The sequence below is a fragment of the Papio anubis genome, chromosome 17 (assembly GCF_008728515.1).
Source record: "Papio anubis isolate 15944 chromosome 17, Panubis1.0, whole genome shotgun sequence".
In the NCBI taxonomy this organism is placed as follows: domain Eukaryota; kingdom Metazoa; phylum Chordata; class Mammalia; order Primates; family Cercopithecidae; genus Papio; species Papio anubis.
This window is the reverse complement of record NC_044992.1, coordinates 38,893,583-38,913,218: the sequence shown is the minus strand read 5'-3', so window position 1 is coordinate 38,913,218 and position 19,636 is coordinate 38,893,583. Positions and strand designations below refer to the sequence as shown.

The 19,636-nt window shown below is 39.1% G+C and overlaps 1 long non-coding RNA gene across 1 annotated transcript in view; it reads right to left on the bottom strand.

Annotated features, from left to right (window-relative positions):
- LOC110741610 overlaps positions 1-19,402 on the bottom strand; it is a 43,225-nt gene extending 23,823 nt beyond the window's left edge. Inside the window, exon 1 of the long non-coding RNA XR_002518091.2 lies at positions 19,372-19,402. This is a non-coding gene — a long non-coding RNA (uncharacterized LOC110741610). The remainder of the gene's footprint in view (positions 1-19,371) is intronic.
- Between the last annotated feature and the right edge of the window lie 234 nt (positions 19,403-19,636).

The following is a 19,636-nucleotide window of genomic DNA, read 5'->3' as shown; positions in this document are numbered from 1 at the left end:
TCATCAGATCCAAAACTGTAATAGTCCCTATTGGGTAGTATTCAGTCTTTGAGATATAAATCTCTCCAGTGGCCTCCCCATTCCCATCTTCCAATGAAGAAAGAAGAAGGATGTGGTTTTTTGACTGTATGGCACTAGAAAGAGTAAGCATACTCAGGCCTGATATCCTCTGTATTTTCTGGGTTAGGGTCAGTTTCTCTTATCCACCTTGATATTTCTTGCCCTGATGATGCTGGCAGCTTTATGAAGTCTACAGTTGTTGTAACCTACAACTTTATTTTTAGACTGTGTTAAGGCCTACTAGAATTGAATTACTAATTTGGCAGTTATTTTAATGGCTTTACTTGCTAATTCTATTAACTGTCATTTCTGGATCTGTTTCCATTGATGGAATTTTCTTTTGTTTATGAATTATACTTTTTTACTTCTTTTAATGCTGGTAACTTTTGGTTGAATGCATATATTGTGAATTTTACATTTTGGGTGCTGAGTTTAAAATATATATAGTTATAGCGTATATGTATAAATATATACATATTTGCTTGTGTATATATGTGTGTGTGTGCGCGTGCACGTGCCGTTTTCCTTTCTGGAATGCAATTATTTCCAATCTGCTGGATCATTTGGAGGATTGTTTTCAGCTCCGTTAGAGCAGCTCCAGAGCAGTTCTTAGTCCGTGGCTAATTTAACCGTATCACTAAGCAATATCCTTATGAGAACTCTGTCTGACATTCCATATATTAGGATTAGAAGCTCTTTCCACTTTGGATGATGAGAATAGGAACTATTCCCTTCTCTGTGTGAGCTCTGGGACTGTTCCACTCACACGTGTACATTGGTATTCAGACAAAGCCTCAAGGGGAACCCTCCATGGATCTCCAATTCTCTCTCTCTCTCTCTGTCTCCCCTCTGTCTTTCCCTCTGGGCATCTCTAGCACTTTTTATCTGGTTATTTCACCTACAAACTCTGTTTCTTTGGCCTCCTCCAACTCCAAATTTTGTTTTCTTAGTCCAGCAAGGCCACCAAGCTATAAAGTCTTCCCCCTCCCTGTGCTGTGCCCAGAAAACTCCAGGTAGTAGGTTAGGACAATCACAGACCCCACCTTCTTATGTCCTCCCTTTCAGGGACCTATCTCTTAAAATGTCTGTTGTTCTATGTCTGAAGACAATTGTTTCATATATTTGCCTAGTTTTCTAATTGCAGAACAGAAAGAGTAAGTTTATTTCCTTACTCCTTAATAGCTGGAAGAGAAATTTAAGCCTTATTTCTAATTATGGAATAAAACTGGATTTCCTCTAGAAAATATATTTCAGGTGTCCAAGGGCAGATGAGAAAAGTATTATCTGATTTTTGGTTGTTCTTTTATGCCAATTTTTATAGATTCTTAGTTGTATAAGGTTTTTATAGTTTCATGTAAATATCAGCCTACTTTGTCTTCCAACAGGGACATCCTTCTGTTCCATTCCCTACAGTTACTGAAACTTCGTGTATGGATTACTGACCATCCTATTTCATGGTCTTCTGTAACTCAGATGACTCATCATTTTGCTATTGAACAAGAGAGATCTGAATGCTATAATTTGGTTCTAATTTTTATCATGTTTGTTAATTGATCTGCTTCAGAAGTGCAAAATAGAATCACTTGGTCAACATTAAAAAAAAAAAAAAAAAAAAAAAAAAAAAGACATGCGGATGGGAGGAGCCAAGATCACTGAATAGGAACAGCTCCTATTCAGGAGCTAATAGGTCTGCAGTTCCCAGAGAGACCATCGCAGAAGGTGAATGATTTCTGCATTTCCAACTGAGGTACCCAGTTCATCTCACTGGGACTGGTTAGGAAGTGAGTCCAACCCACAGAGGGTGAGCAGAAGCAGGGTGGGGCATGGCTTTACCCGGGAAGTGCAAGAAGCCAGGGGACCTCCCTCCCCCAGGCAAGGGAAGCCGTGAAGTACCCAGTTGGGTTACTATGCTTTTTCCACAGTTTTTGCAACCTGCAGATGAGGAGATTCTCTCGTGGGCCTACACCACTAGGGTTCTGGGTTTCAAGCACAAAACTGGGCCACTGTTGGGGTCTTGCTCAGCAGGTCCCACTCCCACAGAGCCCAGGAAGCTAGGAACCACTGACTTGAAATTCTCGCAGACAGCTCAGCAGTCTGAAATCCACCAGGGATGACCAAGCTTGGTGGGAGAAGGGACATTCACCATTACGAGGCTTTATTAGGTGGTTTTCCCCTAACAGTGCTAAGGAGGATGGAAGGTTTGGACTGGGCAGAATTCACCACAGCACAGCAAAGCAGCTGTGGTCAGACTGCTTTTCTAGATTCCTCCTCACTGGACGGGGCATCTCTAAAGAAAGATAACAGCCCCAGTCAGAGGTTTACAGATAAACTTCCATCTCCCCGAGAGAGGGCACCTGGGGAAAGGGGCAGCTGTTCACACAGCTTCAGCAAATTTAATCGTTCCTGCCTGCCAGCTCTGTAAAGAGCAGCTGATCCTGTCAAGATAGATTCTCCCAGCCCTGAGCACCAGCACTGCTAATAAACAGACTGCCTCCTCAAGTGGGTCCCTGATCCCTGTGCCTCCTGACTGGGAGAGACCACTCAACAGGGGTTGACAGACACCTCATACAGGAGAGCTCTGGCTGGCAACTGACTGGTGCCCCTCTGGGATGAAGCTTCCAGAGGAAGGAGCAGGCAGCAATCTTTGCTATTCTATAGCCTCCACAGGTGATACCTGGGTGAAGAGGGTCTGGAGTGGACCTCCAGCAAATTGCAGCAGACCTGCAGAAGAGGGGTCTGATAGAAGAAAAAAATAAATAGAAAACAACAACATCAACATCAACAAGAACCCCCACACTAAAACCCCATTCAAAAGTCATCAGTCCCAAAGATCAAAGGTATCAGATCAAAGGTATCAAAAACTGGTATCGGATAAATCCATGAAGATGAGAAACAAACAGCTCAAAAATGCTGAAAATTCCAAAAAACCCCAGAATGTTTCTTCTCCTCCAAATGATCGCAACTCCTCTCTAACAAGGACACAAAACTGGATAGAGAATGAGAATGACCAATTGACAGAAGTAAGATTCAGAAGGTGGGTAATAACAAACTCCTCTGAGCTAAAGGAGCATGTTCTAACCCAATGAAAGGAAGCTAAGAACCTTGATAAAATGTTATAGGAAATGCTAACTAGAACAACCACTTTAAAGAGGAATATAAATGACCTGACAGAGCTGAAAAACACAGCACGAGAACTTTGTAAAGCATACACAAGTATCAATAGCCCAATTGATCAAGCAGAAGAAAGGTTATCAGAGATTGAAGATCAGCTTAGTGAAATAAGGTGTGAAAACAAATTAGAGAAAAAAGAATGAAAAAGAATGAACAAAGCCTCCAAGAAATATAGGACTATGTGAAAAGACCAAACCTATGATTGACTGGTGTACCTGAAATGATGGGGAGAATGGAACCAAGTTGGAAAAACGCTCTTCAGAATATTATCCAGGAGAACTTCCCCAACCTAGCAAGACAGGCCAACATTCAAATTCAGGAAATACAGAGAACACCACTAAGATACTCCTTGAGACTTGCAACTCAAAGACACATAATTATCAGATTCTCCAAGGTTGAAATGAAGGAAAAAATGTTAAGGGCAGCAAAAGAGAAAGGTCAGGTTACCTACAAAGGGAAGCCCATCAGACTAACAGCAAATCTCTCCACAGAAACCCTACAAACCAGAAGAGAGTCGGGAGCCAATATTCAACACTCTTAAATAAAAAAATTTTCAACCCAGAATTTCATATCCAGTCAAATTAAGCTTCATAAGTGAAGGAGAAATAAAAACCTTTACAGACAAGCAAATGCTGTGAGATTTTGTCACCACCAGGCCTGCCTTACAGGAGCTCCTGAAGTAAGCACTAAGAATGGAAAGGAAAAACTGGTATCAGCCACTGCAAAAACACCAAAATATAAAGACCTATGACACTATGAAAAATTACATCAAGTAATGTGCAAAATAACCAGCTAGCATCATGATGACGAGATCAAATTAACATATAATAATATTAACCTTAAATGTGAATGGGCTAAATGCCCCAATTAAAAGAAACAGGCTGGCATACTGGATATAGAGTCAAGATACGTTGGTGTGCTGTATTCAGGAGCCCCATCTTATATGCAAAGACACACACAGGCTTAAAATAAAGGGGTAGAGAAATATTTACCAAGCAAATGGAAAGCAAAAAAAAGCAGGGCCTGCAATTCTAGTCTCTGATAAAACAGACTTTAAACCAACATAGATCAAAAAAGACAAAGAAGGGCATTACATAATGGTAAAGGGATCAATGCAACAAGAAGACTAACTATCCTAAATATATAGGCACCCAATACACAAGCACCCAGATTTATAAAACAAGTTCTTCGAGACCTACAAAGAGACTTAGACTCCCACACAATAATACTGGGAGACTTGAACACCCAACTGTCAATATTAGACAGATCAACGAGACAGAAATTTGACAAGGATACTCAGGACTTGAACTTAGCTCTGGACCAAGCAGACCTCATAGACATCTACAGAACTCTCCAACTTAAATCAACAGAATATATATTCTTCTCAGTGCCATATAGCAATATTCTAAAAGCGACCACATAACTGGAAGTAATCCACTCCTCAGCAAAAGAACAGAAATCATAACAAACAGTCTCTCAGACCACTGTGCAATAAAATTAGAACTCAGGATTAGGGAAACTTACTCAAAACCACAAAATTACATGGAAATTGAACAACCTGCCACAAATGACTACTGAGTAAACAACAAAATTAATGCAGAAATAAAGAAGTTCTTTGAAACCAATTAGAACAAAGACAGTGTACCAGATTCTCTGAGACACAGCTAAAGCATTGTTTAGAGAGAAATTTATAGCACTAAATGCCCACATGAGAAAGTGGGAAAGATCTAAAATCAACACCCTGACACCACAATTAAAAGAACTAAAGAAACAAGAGTCAACAAATTCAAAAGCTAACAGAATACAATAAATAACTAAGATCAGAGCAGAACTGAAGGAGATAGAGACGTGAAAAACCCTTAAAAAAATCAATGAATCCAGGAACTGATTTTTTGAAAAGATTGACAAAACAGATACACCACTAGCTAGACTAATAAAGAAGAAGAGAGAGAAGAATCAAGTAGACACAATAGAAAATGATAAAGAGGATATCACCACTGATCTCACAGAAATACAAACTACCATCAGATAATACTATAAACACCTCAAACAAGTGAACTAGAAAATCTAGAAGAAATGATTAATTCCTGGACATATATGCCCGCCCAAGACTAAACCAGGAAGTAGTTGGATCCCCCCAAAGACCAATAACAAGTTCTGAAATTTAGGCAGTAATTAATAGCCTACCAACCAAAAAAAAAAAAAAAAAAAAATCCAGGACCAGACAGATTCACACCAATTCGGCCAGGGGTACAGAGAGGAGCTGGTACCATTCCTTCTGAAATTATTCCAAACAATAGAGAAAAAGAGAATCCTTCCTAACACGATTTATGAGGCCAGCATCATGTTGAGAGCAAAACCAGGCAGAGACACAACAGAAAAAGAAAATTTCAGGCCAATATCCCTGATAAAAATGGATGTGAAATTTCTCAATAAAATACTGGAAAACTGAACCCAGCAGCACATCAAAAAACTTATCCACCACAATAAGTGAGCTTCACTGCTGGGATGCAAGGCTGGTTCAACCTACGCAAATCAATAAAAGTAATCCATTACATAAGCAGAACCAATGACAAAAACCACATGATTATCTCCATAGATGCAGAAAAGGCCTTCGATAAAATTCAACACCGCTTCATTCTAAAAACTCTTAATAAACTAGGTATTGATGAAACATATCTCAAAATAATAAGAGCTATTTATGACAAACCCATAGCCAATATCATACTGAATGGGCAAAAGCTGGAAGCTTTCCAGAGAGGATGCTCTCTCTCACCACTACTATTCAACGTAGTATTGGAAGTTCTGGCCAGGGCAATCAGGCAAGAGAAAGAAATAAATGGTGTTCAAATAGGAAGAGAGGAAGTCAAATTGTCTCTGTTTGCTGATGACATAATTGTATATTTAGAAAACCCCATTGTCTCAGCCCAAAAAATCCTTAAGCTGATAAGCAACTTCAGAAACATCTCAGGATACAAAATCAATATGCAAAAATCACAAGTATTCCCATACACCAATAATAGACAAGCAGAGAGCCAAATCATGAGTGAACTCCTCCCATTTACAACTGCTACAAAGAGAATAAAATCCATATGAATACAACTTACAAGAGAAATGAAGGACCTCTTTAAGGAGAACTAGAAACCACTGCTCAAGGAAATAAAAGAGGACACAAACAAATGAAAAAAAATGTCCATGCTTATGGATAGGAAGAATCAATATCTTGAAAACGGCAATACTGCCCAAAGTAATTTATAGATTCAATGCTGTTCCCATCAAGTTACCATTGACTTTCTTTGCAGAACTAGAAAAACTACTTTACATTTTATATGGAATCACAGAAGATCCCATATAGCCAAGACAATCCTAAGCAAAAAGAACAAAGCTGGAGGCATCATGCTATCTGACTTCAAAGTATACTACAAGGCTACGGTAACCAAAACAGCCTGGTACTGGTACCAAAACAGAACAGACCAGAGACCTCAGAAATAACAACACACATCTACCACCATCTGATCTTCAACCCACCTGGTAAAAACAACAAATGGAGAAAGGATTCCCTATTTAATAAATGATGCCGGGAAAACTGGCTAGCCATAAGCAGAAAACAGAAAGCGGACCCCTTCGTTACACCTTATAAAAACGTTAACTCAAGATGGATTAAAGATTTAAATGTAAGACCTAAAACCATAAAAAACCCTAGAAGAAAACCTTGGCAATACCATTCAGGACACAGGCATGGGCAAAAACTTCGTGACTAAAACACCAAAAGCAATTGCAACAAAAGCCAAATTGAGAAATGGGATTTTGTTAAACTAAAGAGCTCCTGCACAGCCAAAGAAACTATCATTAGAGTGAACAGGCAACCTAAAGAATGGGAGAAAAATTTTACAATCTGCTCATTTAACAGAGGTCTAATATCCAGAATCTACAAGGAACTTAAACAAATTTACAAGAAAAAAACAAAAATCCCCATCAAAAAGTGGGCAAAGGATATGAATAGACACTTCTCAAAAGAAGACATTTATGCAGCCAACAAACATATGAAAAAAAGCTCATCATCGCTGGTCATTAGAGAAATGCAAATCAAAACCACAATGAGATACTATCTCATGCCAGTTAGAATGGCGATTATTTAAAAATCATGAAATAACAGATGCTGGCAAGGCTGTGAAGAAATAGGAACACTTTACATTGTTGATGGGAGTGTAAATTAGTTTAATCATTGTGTAACATAGTATGGCAATTCTTTAAGGATGTGGAACCAGAAATACCACTTCACCCAGCAATCCCATTACTGCATATATACCCAAAGGATTATAAATCATTTTACTATAAAGACGCATGCACACATATGTTTATTTCAGCACTATTTATAATAGCAAAGACTTGGAACCAACCCAAATATCTATTGACGATAGACTGGAATGTGGCACATATACACCATGGAATATTATTCAGGCATAAAAAAAATGAGTTCATGTGTTTGCAGGCATATGGATGATGCTGGAAGCCGTCATCCACAGCAAACTAACACAGGAACAGAAAACCAAACACCACATGTTCTCACTCATAAGTGGGAGTTGAACAATGAGAACACATGGAAACAGGGAGGGGAAGATCACACACAGGGGCCTGTCGGTGAGTAGGAGGCAGGGGGAGGAGAGCATTAGGACAAATACCTAATGCATGATGGATTGATAGGTGCAGCAAACCACATGTATCACAGAACTTAAGTAAAGTTCTTATTTAACTTAAAGTAAAATAAACAGACATGCTCTTTATTCTGAACAATTTATCTCAGAAGAACTGAACAGATATATATATATAAAATAATATATAGTATTAATCTTATATACTTATATATACTATATAATATCTTATATATTCATTATAATATATACATTCGCATATATAATATATACATTCATGTGTAATATATAAGATCTTATATATTATATATTTTATATTTTATATATATATATTTTTTGAGACGGAGTCTTGCTCTGTCGCCAGGTTGGAGTGCAGTGGTGCAATCTCAGCTCACTGCAACCTCCACCTCCCAGGTTTAAGCGATTCCCCTGGCTCAGCCTCCTGAGCAGCTGGGACTACAGGCATATGCCACCACACCTGGCTAATTTTTTGTGTTTTAGTAGATACAGGGTTTCACCACGTTGGTCAGCATAGTCTCAATTTGCTGACATCGTGATCCGCCTACCTTGGCCTCCCAAAGTGCTGGGTTTACAGGCATGAGCCACTGTGCCTGGCCCACAATTGGGAATTAAGTGTCCTGTTGATCACTATTCTACTTGTCAGAGGTAAGTTTGAATAAGGATTTCCATACTATAATCAAAAAGGTGCTGATATTAGTGTGCGAATAATCATAACATGCATTCTTAGAGACTGATGATTATTCTGTGTAATTTTTATATTTAATCATTTTATTATTTTGTTGAAGCCTAGCATACAATATCTACTAACTTCTTTTTTACTTGAATCCTAGGAAACTCACCTTTCCCAGATCAGACTGGAAAACAGAGTTCTTTCATAAAAACCTTATTGGCCAAGAGATAAATAGGATTTCTTCACTGAGAAGTGGAAGCAGAACAGGAAAAGGAAAATGAGGAGAAGAAGAAGGTGAAGGAAAGGAAGAGAGAGGGGAAGGGAGAGGCAGGGGGTTCATTTATTTGTGGACATCCCACATGTATAATGATTTGGTTACAGATTCATTTATTCATCATCTCCCTGGGCTTGGTGCTACAGGAAGAGATTTGATTGAAACTTAGTCCTCACTAGCAGACAGATCCAATCAAACAAGATCAGTGGATTGGTAAAAGTCAATGGGATTAAAGGTGGCCCTAGCAAAAAATGTCACCTGTCGCTAAGAACAACAACAAATTCTTATAAGTGTCTACTCTGAGTCAACCAACTTCTGAGACAACTTGTGTCATTTAACACATTCTACAGTCAAAATAAAAATGTGTCATAAGCTCTAAATACAGCAATGACACCAGTACCAACACAGATGTTTATTTCAGATCTTTTACACTATTTCTCAAACATGTACCTTTTCTTTCAGCAGCCTCAAAGATGTTATAATTGGAAGAACAATATTTTGCAATTACTGTTTTGAATTTTTCACCTTGGGACAGTTTTCTGTTGTAGATATGGAACTTGGAAGTTGTAGAAAGATGCCGTCTTAAGAACTTAAGATTGTACTCTGTTATGCAACAGGCAGTTAGCAAACGTAAAGATATGAAAATATAATTTAAAGAGACAAAGAGACTCACAGGTCAGAGACTTTCCAAAAATGGATGATGGATTCTATTTTTTTTAATTTTCAATCTGAAGAGAAGGCTAACTTGCCTCAAAGGAAGCAACATAGAAATAAATATGCCATTGTCCACCCCAAATCCACCTAGGAGAAGATAAAACTTTAGTTAGCAAATTTTACAATTAAGGTGCTGTAAACTGAATGTCTGTGTCCCCCTCCCAAAATTTATACACTGAAGCCTAATCCCCAATGTGATGGCATCATAGGTGAGGCCTTTGGGAGGTAATTAGGCAACGTGGCTGGAACTCTCTTAAACAGAATTAATGGCCCTATAAAAAGAAGAGAACACAGGGGATCTCTCTCTGCTAATTCCCATGACAGGATACAATGACAGGAGAGCCATTCATCTACATACTGGGAAGAGTGCTCTCACTAGACACCAGACTACCTGACACTTTGATCTTCGACTGCACAGCACCCAGAACTGTGAGAAATAAATGTTTCTTCTCTAAACCACCCGGTTTATTGCTATTTGTTGCAGCAGTCAGAAATAACTATGACCTAAAATTCTTTTTAGTGAGATGAGTGTATTAAGCTTTTAAACAATCAAATTATTTAATTTTTCTATTCTGTCTTTAAGCAATATTTTGAACATAATTTGGATTTTCACATAGATATGTCTATGATGAGAAAATGTGTCAATCATACGAACTTTTGGACAATTTTTTGTATTATAAATCAATATGTTTTCATTATGTCTCAATACATAAATCCTATGAGCTCAGTTTAATATGAGACTTTGATTAGGAAACAAGTCTACTCTTCATGAGAAGACTAAATTAGGTTTCTGAGCCAAAAACAAACAAACAAACAAACGAATGAACAAACGAAAAACCTGAGAGAGTGACCTGGTAAACTCACCAAGCTCTCTGGGCCATAGCTAAGTAGATGACATATACCACTCAATATGTTTTACAGTTTCCATATTTCTTTAATACTTTCTTAAATTGTAAGGGTAGAATGGGCAAACATGTTATTTTATTCATTCACATTTACAATACCCTATTTTGTCTTGTCTAACACATGGGCAAAATTGAACACAACTCTGCTTGCTAGCTGCATTTCTTAAACGGGATATAGCTAAGTTCAGAGAGATGCCTTCAAAATGTGTCACTTAAATGTTAATAGAATACCTCAACATGGATGAATCTTCAAACATTATACGAAGAGAAAAAAGCCAGAAACAAAAGACCATATATTTTACAATTTCAATTATATGAAATGTCCAAAATAAGCAAATCCATAAAGAGAGATTAATGTTTGCTAGAGTCTGGGGGAAGGGGGATGAGGGAGTGACAATTAATGGATACATGGATTTTGGGGAGGAGTGATGAGAATGTTCTGGAACTGTATAATCATGATGGTAACACATCTTTATAAGTACACTAAAAAACACTGAATTAGATACATTAAATGGGTTAAGTTTTTGGCATGTGAATTATATCTCAATTTTTAAAAATGCTAATAGGGGCCATATGAGGGTAGTTGGATTTCAAATGATTTTTACTTTTAAAAAACCTTTTAGTATAGATTATTTGTTTATTTTTTAAATGAACATAGTCAGGAATGAACAATAGACAGCTTTCATGGGTGTGGGGGATCTAGCTGAGAATCAGCCACTTAGAGATTTTAATATAAATATCTGATATATTTATATTCATGCATATGTAGAAAAGTAAAATTGTAACTATCCATTTAATATCATACATATCATACATACATAGAAAAGTAAAACTTTAAAATTCCATTTTAATTCTCTTCAGCTGGCATTGGTTATTATCAGCAGCATGCCAAGTACAGAGTTGTGTAAATCTTTGGTCTATCACTTTATATGAAATGGAATTATATATGTTGATATAGATATTTACCTGGGATTAGTAAAATTTCAGACTTTATGAAGTTGCCCATTTCTTCAATAAATATTTCTTCAGCTACTATATATGACTTGAGTTACTGTATGACTTGAACTGTGTCAGTTACAAAATCCAGTGTGAGCAAACACTAAGTTCTTCCCCCAAATGCTCCTTAGAACAAGGGTCATAGATGAAAAATTAGACTGGAAAATCCATTAAATGGACCTACCATAGTATTTCACACAACTTTTCATTCTTAATGTAAATGTAAGGAAAATACAATATTTCTTTCGCTTTTCTTCCCAACAGCCCCCAATTTACACAGATACTAGTAGTAGATGTGGGAAATACACACTTGGGTGGCTATAACCTATTTAAAATGAGAGAAAAATCTTCAGGGATAAGTTAAAATGTTTTATAGTGTTAATTACAGAAACTGCAATACTAGTAATGCTCAGGGGTTAATTAACCACTTTCTGAACTTCACTCAACTTGTGTCACACACTTGGCAGAGGCTATCAAAGTAATCATCTGTATCAATGACTCTTATCTACTTTGAGGTTTACAGAACTTCTTTGAGAATCTCTTTGTTTTACATCTTTTCTTTCTAATAAATGCATATAAATATATTTAAACTGAAAACTGCAGAAATATCAAGGTTTTAATAATTCTCTTGGAAACCATCCATAGATTCCTGAAATCTCGCAGATCTTAGGTTACAATTAATTCACTTATATGAAGAATGTCTTATTAATATAGATTAATACACTTTAGTTCATTCAATTAATTAAATGTTATCCATTATATAATGCTTAGAATTGTCTGGCTTGTAGTAAGCTGTCAATGAGTGTCAGATCATTTTATTTTTACAGCATATGTTGAGCATCTCATGTATTAGGCACTTTCTTAAATGCTAGGTTAAAAATATATGACATTTTCTACGTTTACCACAAGACAGACATATATTTAATACTTTTAATTACCCTATACAGTATACATTTTAGTGCTTACTGCTTTAAGATGAAGAAACTGGCTGTATTGAAATTATCTTGCCCAATGCCAGTAGGGCTTCTCATCAAATCTAGTACTTCACTATGACTACTATGATTTCTCTTCACTACCAATAGAGAAACGGTAGGGCTTGTACTCAAATCTATTGCTTCTGATTCCAGAACCCATCCTTTTATTCCTGTGATATTCCATTGTTAGCAGATTTCACTCAACCTATGAAAAGCTTGTCTGGGATGATTCATTGTGAGTGCTCACCCAGATGAGCATATATCTCTTATAGGAAGAACTTTCAGTTAATATCAACTCAGATCAAAGCTAAACCTAGAGAAAGGCAAACTCCATAGTTGAAGCAAATGTCATAATTTTGCATTAGCAGAGTGCTCAAAGTGCTACCTTTTCAAAAGTCAAAGAGTATATAAATTACCATAAATTTCTTTTGTTGAATGAACTCTCCCCTCACTCACCTCACTAGAAAAGGCTGAATATTTGAATTCCTATAATTTTAATATTAAGAATCCTAGTGCACATTTAAAAGGTTATACAGTTTGTGAAAGGAATGAGACTTTGCACCTTGCTTTTGCCTTATTATGGTGTAGGCCAAAGGTGCTATAGTTTAAAATATTCTTGGTTAAAACTCAGAGTTGGACTTGCACATCTAAATTCTAGAGAGATTATTAAGACTGTTGATTTCCTTAAGAATCAAGACAGGTTTTTAAAACTTGTTAACATGTTTGATTTTAAATACTTCTTAGATGAAAAAGTTCTAGATCTTAAATGTTCAGATCTAGAAAAAAAGAAAGAGATTTGGTTACCTGTGCATATTTGAATTTTTACGAAAACAAAAAGATTCATGGAAATACGGCCTTTAATCAAACTATGTTTCCAATGCAGATGAAACTGAAGTACAAATGCAAATGTAAGCTGGCTTGTCAATCATAGCTAGTCGAATCACCAGGGGTGTGAAAAGTTTGGATTTCTGGATTTTAGAGGGTTAGACAAAGAAGGGAGAGAAACTTGCTGTGTTAAAAAGAATAGTGTTTTTGGAATTTTCAGACTCTTTGTCCTTACTGTTAAAATAAACAGCATCAATGGAACTCATTTCTCCGACTCCTTCTTCCTCCTCTTAAATTAAGTTTAGCCTAAAGCTGCATCCTTACATATTTTAAGTTTTACCTAAGGGCTTTTCTGTACATTGTGAACTATAACAAGCAGAGGTATAAACAGACTGTTGCCTACACTTGTGCCAATCACCGAGTTTTGACCAAATAGCCAACTATTCCAACCATGTTCAAATATGGCAAACAATGAGCTGTAACCAATCCAGCAATTTATCTACCTCACTTCTGTTTTCTATACCTCACTTTCCTTTTCCTGTCCATAAATCTTCCACCACGTGGCCACACTGGAGTCTTTGAGCCTATTTGGGCTCAGCAGGCTACCCTATCAATGTATTGTTCATGGCTCAATTAAACTCCTTTAAATTTAATTCAACTGAAGTTTTTTTTTTTAACACTCCTCAGCAAAACACATTTGTAATGCTCCCTGCCCCACCAGCTAATCCATTCTTATCATCTGGTATTCTACTGAACATTACATTTTTAAACAGTCACTAGGAGAAATATGCTTGCAAATAGCTAGTTGAGGCTGAAAAAATGATCAAAGAAGTTTAAATCTGATGAGACTCCTAGGGAAATACCTATTAGAAGCATGTGCATGGGTTGAGGGAGCTAAGAGAAGTCATAGTAAGAAATACAGTAATGGCCAGGTGCAGGTGGCTCGGGCCTTTAACCCAAGCACTTAGGGAGGCCAAGGCAGGCAGATTACCTGAGGTCAGGAGTTTGAGACCAGCCTGGCCAACATAGTGAAATCCCATCTCTACTAAAAATATAAAAATTAGCCAAGCATTGTGGTGTACACTTGTAATCCCACTACTCCAGAGGCCGAGGCAGGAGAATCACTTGAACCTGGGAGGTGGATGTTGCAGTGAGCCGAGATTCTGCCACTGTACTCCAGCCTGAGTGACAGAATGAGACTGTCTCAAGAAAAAAAGAAGAAACAACAACAACAACAAAAAACGAAAAACAGTAAAACCTATGGAGGCCCGTAATTGCAAATAAGCATGCTGAAGGCATATAGCTGGTCAAAAAACAAACAAAAAACAGACAACAGGGAAACTTAGGAACATCTTATTCTGAATTCTGTGTTCTTCCCACACTCTTCATAGAACTAACTCTAACAAATTGTTTTTGGGAACCCCTTTATTCCCCCAAGGCTCTGAGTTATTTTAGAAGGAGTGTATTAGATTCACATTTGGCCACTTAGAGCCAGGCATATACATCCATGTTACTTTAATGTTGATGATCTGCAATGTGAAGGCTTGAAGCATGCAAAGAATACTTGGTGTCTCCTCTACAGACAGTCAATACGATAGCTCCCTAATGATGGCGGTGGGAGTCCATCTGGGGTGGCCCCTGTGAGGACTCCAGCTGCAGTGCGGGAGGTGTGACCAGGACTGTGTGCTCAGTGGTGGCTGGTGGCTGGTAACTGGTGATTCCAGTGGGAGCCCCACACCTTACTGAGTTGGCGGGGAGGGAGTCCTTGCCCGCAGGTGCAGATATAGCTGCCCAGCTGCAGCTCCAGACCCAGGCATCCCTGCACTCTTGGGAGCTCAGGAAACCCTCTCCCCCAGCGGGCTCAGAAGTGCCTGCTCCCACTCACAGACCTCTTCCTGCTCCTAGTGTCTATTCCAGTGCAGAGCAAAGTTGTGGCCAAGCCTGAGCGCTGTCACAACCTGGCCGGGTGTACATGTACTTGGGGCAGCACTGATATGCAGCCCCCTGTTCCCTTGGCCCCCTCCAGACTTTGAGCACTGACAAGCGTTGGAGGGAGGCTGAGGTACTGAGGGCAGCTTGTGATGGGCCTGCGGGTGCCCCTCAGCAGGAACAGCCTGCATGCTGTGGATGGCATGTTGATGGTGGTGGGAGGCACATAGACTCTCAGGAGGGAAGGGAAGGGGTAGGTCCCCAGTGAAATCCCACCTTCAAGCCAGGGACAGCTTGAAGCCTGGGGACTGGGCTCCCAGTTCCAGGTGGGGTTCATGACCTGGAATGAGAACTTCACTGATGTCTTTCAGCCAGTCAGATGGTGCTTTATCCAGGTCTGCCTATGTCTGCCTATGGACAAGTCAGCATGCACTTCCTCCATTCTGAGCACCTTAAAAATCCCAGATTCAGCCAGACTCAGACATTCGTCAGGGTAGCCAACCTGCAGAAAGGAGCTACCCCCTTCGGGTCTCCTGAGAGCCATTCTGTCACTCAATAAAGCTCTCCTCCTTGCTCACCCTCCAGTTGTCCAGATAACTTCATTCTTCCTGGACACGGGACAAGAACTTGGGACTTGACAAATACAGGGCATGAAAGGAACTGTAACACATTCCTGACTGACTCACTAAGCTGCAGGTGGTGACACACTCCTGGACTGTGGGAGTGAAGAGTGGCAACCCTTCTGGGACCCAGACCTTAGAATTTCTCTAGCTAGAACTGCTGTAACACTATATTCCTCCACCAGTGCTTGGTGGTTGCCCCACAGGACAGGAAGTAGCAGTGGTACTTCCTGTCCAAGAGGGGTCAGGCCAAGATCCGTGGCCAGAGTGGGACAGTGGGACTGAGAGACCTGTAACACAAACAAGCTGAAACCCATCCCCCAAAAACTCACCCCCTCACTCATGAAGCTGTGGGCAATAAGAAAGAGAGAAGAGCTGTGGCCTTTCTGGGAGCCCAGACCCCCGGGCTCCCTGAGCCAGGGATGTGACATGTTATATAACACTCTCTTTGGGGCTCTGCGGTTCCTCGCATCTCTGAGTTTTTGGATGCCACCGTCTTTTCCTCATCCAGATGCTGGTGCCCACAGCAGAAGCTTCTTGCGGTACATCTGGTCCATTCACAGCCTTGCACAAAGCTGGAGCCTGGAGCTACTTGCCATGCTGCAGCAGAGAGTGTGCCTGGCTGTGCTCAGTGTCCAGACCCCATGCTCGCTTGCTCACACACCCCTTGCTACTCTCCACCTGGCTCGTGGCATCCAGGCCAGTAACACGAGCTGAGCACAGCCTGCCAGGCCAAGTCAGTATAACAAGCCCAGCAGGCATGAGCAATACTCAGGCAGAAGGTGCCACTGCCCACAGAGGTTTCCAGCTGGCGAAGCGACACCCTAAGGATCCCATGACACTACCATACAAGTTGCAGGAACATAAGAACACTTTCCTTCTTTCATCTTTATTTGTCCTTAAATCTAGTTCAGTGAAAATGCGCATGGCAAACTGCCTTCCGCCATGAAATCTGCTAAATGAGTACCCTGTTCCCATTAGTTACTGAACACACACACAGACACACACACACATACGTGCACAAAGAGAGAGAGAGAGAGAGACAGAGACAGAGAGAGACAGAGAGAGATACAGAGTTGTTCTTCTCATCTATCCTAAATTTTACTGACCTGGGGCACCATCCCAGAATATAAAACCTCTAGCTTTCAAACAAAGGGAGAATTCAATGACACACAGCTCAGGTAGGTAAGAGATTCTCAGAGGGTAGTGCCGTATTTCAGCCAGCTGATAAACATATGGCAGCACTCTAGGTCTTATCAACCTATTTCTCCTAGAACTGCGTAGTGAGGGGTTGTCAAGGAGCTGCATATTAACAAATTTATCTGCTTTGACTATATCTGATATAGTCAGTGAGGAAATTGCACTGATTTGGCTGAAGGGTTGACCAGTAACCTCTGTTTTTTTCTGTGGTGAATATTTTCTACATGGTAAATATTTTCCACAAACTGAATGAGGAAAGTCTACTGTTCAAAACTTTGAGGAAAATGTATTTAACAAATATAAACATGAGGTTGGGAATTAAACAAGACAGTTTTCAAACATAAAATTAGATGATAACTTAAAAATGTGCTGAGGGGCCCAGCAGAAGTTATTTTAAAAATATCTTATGATGTATATAAGGAAAAAAAAGTGTGTAGCCAACTTCTGTTTGTGCTAAACCTGTAGAACCCTACTAATCTGAAATCTGCAATTTAAAAAATGATGGTAACAGATGTCTTTTCATGCATCTATCATTCTTGGAATAGTTAAAGCAACAGGTATATTTAACTCTTCAACTTACAGAAGAGCTGTTATGGGGCATCCAGAAGCTAACCTCGACTTTTTTCAGGAATAGGATTAATCTTCCAAAATTTTCTTTAGAAGACAGAGCTAGAGACAGTAGGCTAATCACTTTCAAGAGCAGAGCTCGAAGCTAACATATGCAGAAACTCCCTAACCATGAGCACCCCCAAAAATGTAGGTAGTGGTGAGATTTCCAATTCTGAATATGTCTAGCACAGGCTAGGAGAAACACTGGGTGGAGAACTATGCAAGCCATGTCATTTCAGCCAATACAAAATAATGCAAAGGCAAGTGCCAAGCACTCACTATTTATTGAACTTGGCCTTTAAACTTAAGTAAGGAGAGTAACCAAACTCTTCTTCTTAGGAATGGTCAGATTTTCTGTAATTTTCCGATGATCCCTATGGTATAGTCACGTGAAACTACTTTCTTTTTGGTAGCATGTAGTAATGACTATGCTAAACAAATTCCTGACATTATGAGATCCATGTAGATGCCCCAAAGTATTCCACTGGGAGCTTTGAGGATTGGAACATTCATCTACTGCAAAAAGGAATTGCACAACAGCAAAAGTACTATGCAATTTCACACAGCCAACTCCTGCGTCTGTCATTAAAGAGATATTTTCCAAGCTAGTTTTCTTTCTCCCGGTTTTTACAGGTAAAAATATTTTGTTCCTAATTTCCTTAAAACAAAAATTCAGCCAACATCATCACAAGGCATCGCTGTTCACTCTTTCTTTACTTTTAACTGGCAAACAACCTTTACATTTGTAGTTCCTTGACTGCCAATTCTCTGAAATACACATAGCTAATCCCTCACTTTCCCCTCAGTTTGCAGAAATTCCTCTGTGTCTGACTCTTTTGGTGTTTATTCTCTCATAAGTTATTTTCAACTACATTTTAAAAAATAAAAGTATTATACAGAGAAAGGGGAAAGCACTGAGAAGCGAGAAAAGAAGGAAAATGACTCAAAGTTACCCTTTGTTTTGGTGAGGGCTCTTGTACGACAAACTGGAGCCGTTGCAGTGTCCTTTTGGATTACGTTTTAAATTTCAATAGTTTTTGAAACTAAGAGAATCCCTTGAGTTATTGCTTATGTTTATACAAACAAACTCATTTCCCCATCTGGTCACTAACGACTGGACTTAATCGTGTATCAGTTGATATTTAAGGCCGCAAGAGCCGTAAGAACTGATATGTCTTTTACCACAAACGCTGTTCGTTATTTAAAAATTCCTCTATCCCTGTTTTAGGTGCTGTGATGCAAGCGGTTAACGCATCCCTTGTCTTTGAGGCTTTCTTTCTAGTGAGCATGAACACGTGTTTCCTTTTATCCTAAAATGCACCATGCTGAACCAGTGAATAAACACACGGTATAAAGAACTGCTCTGCTAAGTTGAACCTATACCCCACAAGCAAAGGAAAACACTCAGCTGCCCTCACTGGGTGGCTTTCATGCTCATTTCGCCCTCATCTACAGAGATAACGTGCAGGCTGTGGTTGGTAGGAAAAAGTGGAACTGGAACAAGCTTGAACCTTTAAGTCTAACTTTTTATTTTCAACACATATTAACTGTTGATCCAATCACAGCTTCTTTCCTCTTCCTTCTTCTTTCTTTAAGTGGGAACAGAATGATTAATGCTTCAGAGTCAGCACGGACTTAATGACACAAAACACATGGAAAACAATATGGCGTAGTAGAGAGTGCTTTGCATCAGTATAGCTTGTTAAAAAATATTGCTTCTCATTTTCTTCCCTTACCTTTCTTGTTCTTACCTTGCCACCATGAAAGGCGGACATGGACACTGCTCAGCAATCAAGTGGGACACTCTGGATGAAGTTTCTTCTTTTTCCTATTATAAAACCTAGTGTAACACTGTGAAGTACACAGACAGGAGGCACAATACAAAATGACAATTAATTTTAAGTGATTCTTTTCCAACAGCTTTCTCTCTCCACAGCCTCAATTTAAAGTTTGAGTTTCCTTTGTTTGTTTGTTTGTTTGTTTTCATTTTCAACTCACAAGGACTCTAACCTGACT